The sequence below is a fragment of the Bufo bufo genome, chromosome 4 (genome assembly GCF_905171765.1).
Source record: "Bufo bufo chromosome 4, aBufBuf1.1, whole genome shotgun sequence".
NCBI lineage: Eukaryota > Metazoa > Chordata > Amphibia > Anura > Bufonidae > Bufo > Bufo bufo.
In genome coordinates this window covers 282350275-282359067 of record NC_053392.1, presented here as the reverse complement: position 1 = coordinate 282359067, position 8793 = coordinate 282350275, and the positions used below count along the sequence as shown (strand labels likewise).

Sequence of the window (8793 nt, the reverse complement as noted above, 5' to 3'; positions counted from 1 at the left end):
TGAGATAGAAGTCAGCAGAAGTTACAAGAAGTAATGCATGAAGTATTCCAGCAGTCGTGGAAGGTCGGGGGCCTAACATCGTGTGGAGCTCTACCCGAGCACACGAGGCACCCCGTCCTCTCACTGACACACGGCCGCACCCCCACAACTTTACCAAGGACTTGTGCTTCTCGGTAAAACAAAGCTTGGGAAATGCCCTCCCCCCTTCGCCGCACATGGTACCGCCTTGGCCGCTGACTGGCTCCTCGTCTCCTGAAGACCGTCCCATGTTGGAGGGGGTGTTATTCCGGAGTTCATTGACAGCAGTGCAGGGGGGAGGCATGGGGTCATATCACATGGGGCTGCTCAGAGCTGAGGACCCGGGCACAGAGTTCCTAGGAAGTGACGGCGCTCAGGTGAGGACGCCATATGCGGCGGGTACTGATGGCGCCTTCACCTTTCTCGTACCCGGCACAACTTCCTCACGTGCGGGAGCAGGCTGGGCACAGGGAGGGGGCGGCACGGCTTCTGGAACAGCTGTGCCCGGCACGGGGAGGGTTAAAGGAGGAGGGAGTTCATGGACTCCAACAAAGAATATGGCGAGAGTCTCCCACAGCCGTCCCCGTGCCCTTCACCGGCGCTCGGCTCGGTAAGTGACCTTCCTGTCGGCTGCAGCCTGGGAACTTCAGAGTGCGAAGTAGGAAACTTATGGGAACCGGAAATCACGGAAGGGAAAGTGCGAGCTGTCATGGACTGAGGCTCAAGGGCACGGCGCGGGATCTCTGCTGCCCCCTCCATCTATCCAGGCGGTGATCGCTCCAGCACCCTTTCCTTCTCAGTCACCTCCTGTACCCTAGAAGGACATCATCTGTGTATGGGGGTTGTCACCTGTGGGGGGGTTAGGTGGCCCCTGCAATGCCAGACATGACATATACTGCGAGTAATCCATGCCAAATATCGGTTTGTGTATGCAGGGGTTTCCCTGGTTACAGACTACAAACAAACCCTGGGTAGTCTGATTCAGGCCTCATTCACACAACTGTATTTTTGCAACGCATTTGATCCGCATTTATTGTAGATTGGATGCAGACCTGTTCAGTTCAATGGGTCAGCAAAAAAATGTGGACCGTGTGATGTCCGCGTCCGTATGTCCATTCTGCGGCCCCGGAAAAATATAAAACATGTCCGTTTTCCAGACATTATTACAATGGGTCTGCAAAAATAACCTAAAAATGCAACACGGACGTCATCCATATTTTTTTGCCGACCACAAAACACATACGGTGAGGTGAATGCACGCTAAGGCCTCATTCACATTTCCGTGTCAGTATTATCTATGTGAAAAATGTATGTGAACAGACACATTTAAAAAAAGAATTCTGTGCTGAAAGAAAAACGTATGTAACATCTGCTTCAGGATTCCTTGTGGCTTTTATTCTGATGTTTTTATTTTTTTATGTGGGTGTTTTTTTACGTGGTTTTCCATGCCCATTTTCAATGAGAATTTTAGAGGCAGATTCAAAGTCAAGAATGGACAGGATGATTCTTTTTTTTTTCTGTAGTGCGGTTTTAAAAACTGCAAGTGTGGGAAGAAAAAAAAGTGCAGTCTGAATGTGGATTCTCCATTGAAATCAATGGGGAAGACTTGCATGCGATTTTTGTTGAATCTGCTGCAAAAAAAAAAACCTACTTAATTGCCCATACCCTAATGAGGTTTTCTCATTGAAGTCAATGGAGTTAATTTGCTAGCATTTTACTCGTTTCACACTGAGTTTTTCTACACTGCTTTATTTAGCGGATTACGCCCCAAGAAACCATGCTGAAAATGCTTCCAATACATTTCCACTGAATTAGGGGAAACCACTTGTTACTTCATGTGTTGTGTTTTTTTTTTTTTGTTTTTTTTTTTATCCCACCCCCAGCTTGCAGTTTTTAAAACCGTCCACAGAAGAAAGAACATTTTAATTTCTGGTGCATTTACCACATTGAATCCACGTGGAAATACCATAGGCAGGATCAAAAAATGGGTCAGAATAAAAAAACTGCTTCCCAAAAACACGTGAGGAATCCCGAAGACGACGACTCAACATTTTTTTTTATTTCACACAAAATACACGAATGATACGGATTGGCTCAGGGTGCATTCAGTGAAACTCGCACCATTTTCCAAGCAAGTTCAGTCAGTTTTGTCTGTGATTGCGTTCAGTTTTTTCAGCAATCCGTTTTGATGCGTTTTTCACACGTGGGATAAAAAACAGAAGTTTTACAAACATCTCCTAGCAACCATCAGTGAAAAACACATTGCATCCGCACTTTCTTTCGGATGTAATGCTTTTTTCACTGAAGCCCCATTCACTTCTATGGGGTCAGTGCTCCGTGAAAAACGCAGAATATACAACATGCCGCTTTTTTCACGCAATGCAGAAGTGATGCGTGAAAAAACCCGCTAATGTACACAGGCCCATTGAAATGAATGGGTCAGGATTCTGAGCGGGTGCTATGCGTTCATGTCACGCATTGCACCCGTGCGGAAAACTCGCTCGTGTGAAAGAGGTTGTAGTGTCGGCAGACGTTTATTGGGTGGAGCGTTTTAGACATGTGGGACGTCTCGTTCCTATACAAGTGGGAAAACCCACCCAGGACTCTGCACTAATGGGTGGTACTTAAATGTCCAGAATTTATCAACTACAATGTTGGTAAGTATTCATCAGTGTTGGATATTTTTGCGTTTCGGGGGTCACGGCTACCTGCGAGTTGCACTACCACCCCATTCATAGTAATCCTACATCTGCATTCAATCTGCATTTTTTGTGGATAACACACGGAACCTTAAATTTTTCTGGGTCCAGAAAAAAAAAATAGCATGCGGATGTCATCCATGTGCCGTCTGCATTCATGTGTCCATCCTGAAAATGATATCCCATTCTTGTCCATATTGCTGATGAAAATAGTAATTTCTAGTGATGGAAGTGAGAAAAATGCAGATTTCACAGGGAAGATATCTGTGTTTTGCAGATCCATGGTGGAGTTATGTAAAAAAGTTAAAATAAAGCTCTGTAAATCTGATGGTCAACAATATATACATAGGCTAAGATATATATATATATATATCTCTATATCCCTAGTTCTGTTCTGGCCCTTTGACAGTTGCAGAGCTGTGGGGAGAGGAGGGAAGATCCTGTGACAGCATTTATCTCTCCACTGCCTGGAGAAGAGGAAACCCTGCAGCTGCTCAGTGCCCGAGGCAGAGCCTCCAGCCCTGAGTCTGTGCTGCTGATGGTAGAAGGGGTTAAACTTTCCTGAAGAATCCACTGGGAGGAGACAAAGGGCAGACAGCTAAGGGCTATCTCACACGAGTCTATTGCGGGAATCGGCTCCGTGTGATCCTCCTTTCTGGACTTGCAGGAGCCTGCGGCATTATCATGATTTATAATGCTGTGTGCCTCTGCTTGATCTTACTTCTGCAGAATCATACTGCCAGCTTTATGTCACTAAGGTCAAGCAGAAAGTCCTTTCTTTGTAATTCTAATTCCCTTCCAACCAACCCAATGGCTTTGGCTCAAAAACTTGCATGAAAAACTACTTCACCATTTAGAGGCCGCCGAGCGCCTGTCGTCTGTCCATGCCTTGTGCCAGGTTTTCAGATGCAGTGTGGAAGCTAAGGCTGCTTTCACACCAGCATTTTGGCATTCTGTTTCTGAGATTCGGCAGAGGATCTCAAAACCAGCCCAAAAATGGTTCCATTTAGGGCCACTGGATTGTGAATGGGGTATACTCCGTTCAGGATGAATCAGTATGCATTCCGTTTTGTTTCTGGTCATCAAAAGGGAACAAACCGGGTCAGTCACTAAAAAACAACTTAAGTTGGTGGTTTTGGATTCTTAATAAGGAAAAAAAAAAAAACGGATCCGTCACCCATTGCATTGTTTTTAGTAATGGGTCCGGTTTTTCCATTTCAATTTAGGCTACTTTCACACTAGCGTTCGGAGCGGATGCGTCTGATGTTTCATCAGACGGATCCGCTCCTATAATGCAGACGTTCGCATCCGTTCAGAACGGATCCGTCTGCATTATAACTTAGAAAAATTTCTAAGTGTGAAAGTAGCCTGAACGGATCCGTCCAGACTTTACATTGAAAGTCAATGGGGGACGGATCCGCTTGAAGATTGAGCCATATAGTGTCATCTTCAAGCGGATCCGTCCCCATTGACTTCCATTATAAGTCTGGACGGATCCGCTTGAAGATTGAGCCATATGGTGTCATCTTCAAGCGGATCCGTCCCCATTGACTTCCATTATAAGTCTGGACGGATCCGCTCGCCTCCGCACGGCCAGGCGGACACCCGAACGCTGCAAGCAGCGTTCAGGTGTCCGCTCACTGAGCGGAGCAGAGGCTGAACGCTGCCAGACTGATGCATGCAGAACAACATAAAATCTTGATTTAAACGATGACCCATTCCCTTTAGTAGCTCTTTCAGACACACACACCTATGGGAAGGGCTTAGGTAGGGTGCTCATTCTCCTTAGGCCTCATGCACACGACCGTTGTGTGTTTTGCAGTCCGCAAAACACGGAGAAGATATAACTGCCTATTCTTGTCCGCAAAACAAGGAGAAAAAAAGTGTGTGTGTGTATGTGTATATATATATATCTATATCTCTCTAAAAAAAAAATTTTTTACGGAGCAATGGATGCGGACAGCACACGGAGTGCTGTCCGCATCTTTTGTGGCCCTATTAAAGTAAATGAGTCCGCATCCGAGCCGCCAAAACTGTAGCTCGAATGCGGACCAAAACAACGGCCGTGTGCATGAGGCCTTAAAGAGACCAGTCCTGTATGGAGACTTGCTGGCTATGATCCATGGCAAACAAATATGCAAAGAGGTTTCTCCCAAGAAAATGAACTATCTTGGCAGTGCCACCTATTGGAAGTGACTCCCTATGAGTCAAGATCTCACTTTCCAGCAAGCCTTGGGATTGGCCAAGCCAGATATCCATCCGTAGACTGCTTTTTCGAGGTGCTTGCCCCTCGTCAGTACAGAATATGATTCTGGTTGGCTCAGTGCGATGCCTTGGTTCTCTTTCTTGGGAGATACCTCTTTGCATAACCTATGGGAAAAAAATGCCAGAAAAGAAGAAAAACATAAAAGCAAAAAACAAAACATAAAGCGCTTAAAACTACATGAAAAAACCATTGAAAATGCCATGAAAAAGACTTTAGACCACTGTGAAACTGAAGAGAAAACGGTGCCAAAGCTGACGGGAGTGCACCAGATTCAGGTCGGTAGGCAGACAAGGGCCATGGATTACAAATGCTGGAGCAGATTTATCAGTGTGAATACACTCCAATTGGAAAGGAAGAAAAAATGGTGTTCAGCACAAGCAATGTATTTTTGAAGTATGTTAATTCCTGCTGTGTTTTCGGACACCTACCCCGGGGAATAAAATGGTCTTCAGTCTGCCACTTATTTGACGAGTTTTTTCCGTTCAGATGATGCGTTTTTTGTGAATGAGTTCCTCAGGTTCTGTCTGCAGCGATGGCACAGGCATCAGAGCAGCCTCTATAGAAAAACTGCTGAGCGGTTCATATTCTCTGCAGCCCTCGTTGTTGGATTGCTCTTGTCTGTAAAGATACTGGTAATGACATATTAAGAAATTGCTAGTTCTGCACTTCAGATATAATCACTGAAGTGGCTCCAAACCAGGGCTTAACTAGGGTTAAGCATCATATGGAGTTTAGTAAATGTTCTCTTGCCTCACTGTGATTAACTAGAATTAGAAATTGCAGCTCTGTTAAATTTCCCCCCGATTTTTATTTTTTTATTTTTTTTAATTTATTTTTAATCTTTCTTTTGACCTTTTCTGTAAAGACAATCCAGATGTTTGACAGGATGTGTTATCCTAAACTTAGTATCTTTTCCATCAGAGCATCAGCCAAAACACTGCTTTAGTCAGCAAAGTATTTTGTAATATTACTGGGTACAGGTATACCTTATGCTTTTACACCCATTATAAACTCCTTGTGGGGGGCCTCAGCTATTTTATTTTTAATAGTAATGATTCACTATGTAATTTGTAAAAGTCTGTTAACCCTAGCATCCCGTAACAGGTAAGGGGACCTTACCTTAGGCTCTGTTCACACTGGTGGTTTCCCTTTTTGTTTCATTGCTTCTTAAAGGGGTTCTCCAGGAAATTAAGAAGATTGAAATACTGAAATGTTACTTTATTATAAATACAATCCCAAATACCTTTCATTAGTTATAATGGCTTATTATGTCTACAGAGCATTCATTAGGAGAAATCAAATGGCCGCTGTCCTCACACAGCAGGACAAGTTACTTCACAGCACTGAGCTTAAGAGCTGCCTCATCCTCCTCTCTGCTCTGCTTGTCAGGGATTAAGATCCTGAATACAGCTGATAAGATCTTCAGCTGAATTTCTGTAAGAACGGTGTTCATGAGGAGACATGAAGTACACAGGAAGGACAAGACAGACTGTAGTAATGGAGACTGCATTCAAGTGCTGCTGCTCATTATCCACATCCCCACCTCCTCTGTACTTTGTCTCCTCATGAACTAAATTCCCCAGACATTCAGCTAAAGTTCTTATCTGTATTCAGGATCATAATCCCTGTCAAGCAGAGAGGAGGATGAGGCAGCTCTTTACCTCAGTGTTGTGAAGTAACTTGACCTCCTGTGTGATTAGGACAGGTATTGTGTGTACTAATAGGACGGCGGCCATTTTATTTCTTCTGATGATTGCTCCCTAGAAAAAAACAAACCATTATTACTAATGAAAGGTATCTGGAAATATATAATAAAGTAATATTTAAAGGGGTTGTCCGGGATCACTTATTTTTTTTTAAAACCTCTTACTCACCTTTAGTAGCCAAGTCTATGTTCCCAAGGTGGTTTGAGGTATCTTTTACACTGGAGCATGACTCCTACAGTCCTGAACACATTGTTTACATATCTGTTCCTTCACTTCCTGCCGCACTGCACTGTGGGTCCCAGTGCAGGGCGGCATCTGCTGATTTCTCCTGTCTAACATCGTGTCCCTGCACCCGCCCCCCTCATACATATTAATGCACCCTGCACAGCCTCCACTTCTCCCTAGATCCGCCCCCTCATACATATTCATCCTCCTGCCTCATATTCCTCCCCATATGTATGCTCATAAACTTCTCCTTGCTCTATCTCTGGCATCTGTAATGTGCTCTGTGTTTGCAGAGCTTAGACAATCGGACAACGTCACACTGTAAGGGGCACGCTCCCACATGCATCCATAAACATACCTGACAGTCACACTGTAGGGGGCACGCTCCCACATGCATCCATAAACATACCGGACACCGTCACACTGTAAGGGGCACGCTCCCACATGCATCCATAAACATACGGGACACCGTCACACTGTAAGGGGCACGCTCCCACATGCATCCATAAACATACCTGACAGTCACACTGTAGGGGGCACGCTCCCACATGCATCCATAAACATACCGGACACCGTCACACTGTAAGGGGCACGCATGTTTGTAATGTTTGTTATTAGATTACTAATAGACAAAGGTCCCCAATCCCGGACAACCCCTTTAAGCATTTTCTTTTTCTTAATTCCCAGAGAACCCATTTAATGACACAACCTGCATAGACTCATCATTATTTTAACAAGCCAGAAAAGTACAAAAAATAGTGTGACGCTAGCCTGATGGAAGCCGGACATTTGGTCCATAGGGACCTTCTTCAGCGGCTTGGAGTTTCTGTGGTCAGAGATAAAAGCATATCCCTTTATCTCTGACCACAGAAACTCCAAGCCGCTGAAGAAGGTCCCTATGGACAGAAGCGTCCGGCTCGTATATGGATAGTGGTTACGCAGCATTTAATTTCCTATAAACTGGATCATGGACCTCCTTATTGTGAAAATCACTAAATAAAATTACCTTTTAAATTGCAAAAAAACTTTTCGGTGTGCCGCATATTTATACTATTGTTGGATGACCGTCAGGACTTTGCTGGCACCGCGGGAAGAGTAAAACAGTGTGCGGTACTCCATTCTCTAATATAATAGCATGATGGGCCCCATTACAAGTCTGCGGGATTCATTAGGATCCAGTAATAGCTTTCATGGCTGTGTTCTGAACAGAAGCCATGATGCTAGTGTGAACAGAGGCTAAAGATGAAAGGAGTTTATATTTTACAGACTTCACAGAGATCTCAGGAGGATGGGTTAGAGTGCTGACACGTTTAGGTTTTTCTGCAGGTTTTTTTTCTTTCAAACAACATAATTCATGTCGTTTTTACAAGCCTATTTTGTGTGCCATTTTAGTCACAAAACATTTTGCTTGCTTTATTTTCCCACACTTTTTTTTTTCCAGAGCACAATGTGATTTGAAAAAATAAGGGCCCAACGAACTCTACTTAACGGTCCTAGAATGTCACATAAAATACAGTGCTTTGTTATAAAAAAAAAAATAATCAACCAATTCTTTTTTTTGACAAAAAAAAACCTGTTTGAAACCATGCTAAGGGTACCTGTACACTGTACAGATTTCGCACAGAAAAACCGCAGCATAAGGCCTCTTCGTTTACGTTCCATTTTTTGCGTTCTGTATAGGGAACCATTCATTTCAATGGGTCCGCAAAAAAAAAACTGAATGTACTCTATATGCATTCCTGTTCTGTTCAAAGATAGAACATGTCCTATTGCCTCAAATCACGTTCCGTGGCTCAATTTAAGTCAATGGGGTTGTTTAAAAAAACAAAAAACGGAATGGATACAGAATGCATCTGTATCGGTTCAGTTTTTGAACATT

The 8793-nt window shown here is 43.9% G+C and overlaps 1 long non-coding RNA gene across 1 annotated transcript in view; it reads left to right on the top strand.

Annotated features, from left to right (window-relative positions):
• Positions 1-202: 202 nt before the first annotated feature.
• The window catches only part of LOC120996928, a 34101-nt gene continuing 25510 nt past the window's right edge, over positions 203-8793 (top strand). Inside the window, exon 1 of the long non-coding RNA XR_005777983.1 lies at positions 203-628. This is a non-coding gene — a long non-coding RNA (uncharacterized LOC120996928). The remainder of the gene's footprint in view (positions 629-8793) is intronic.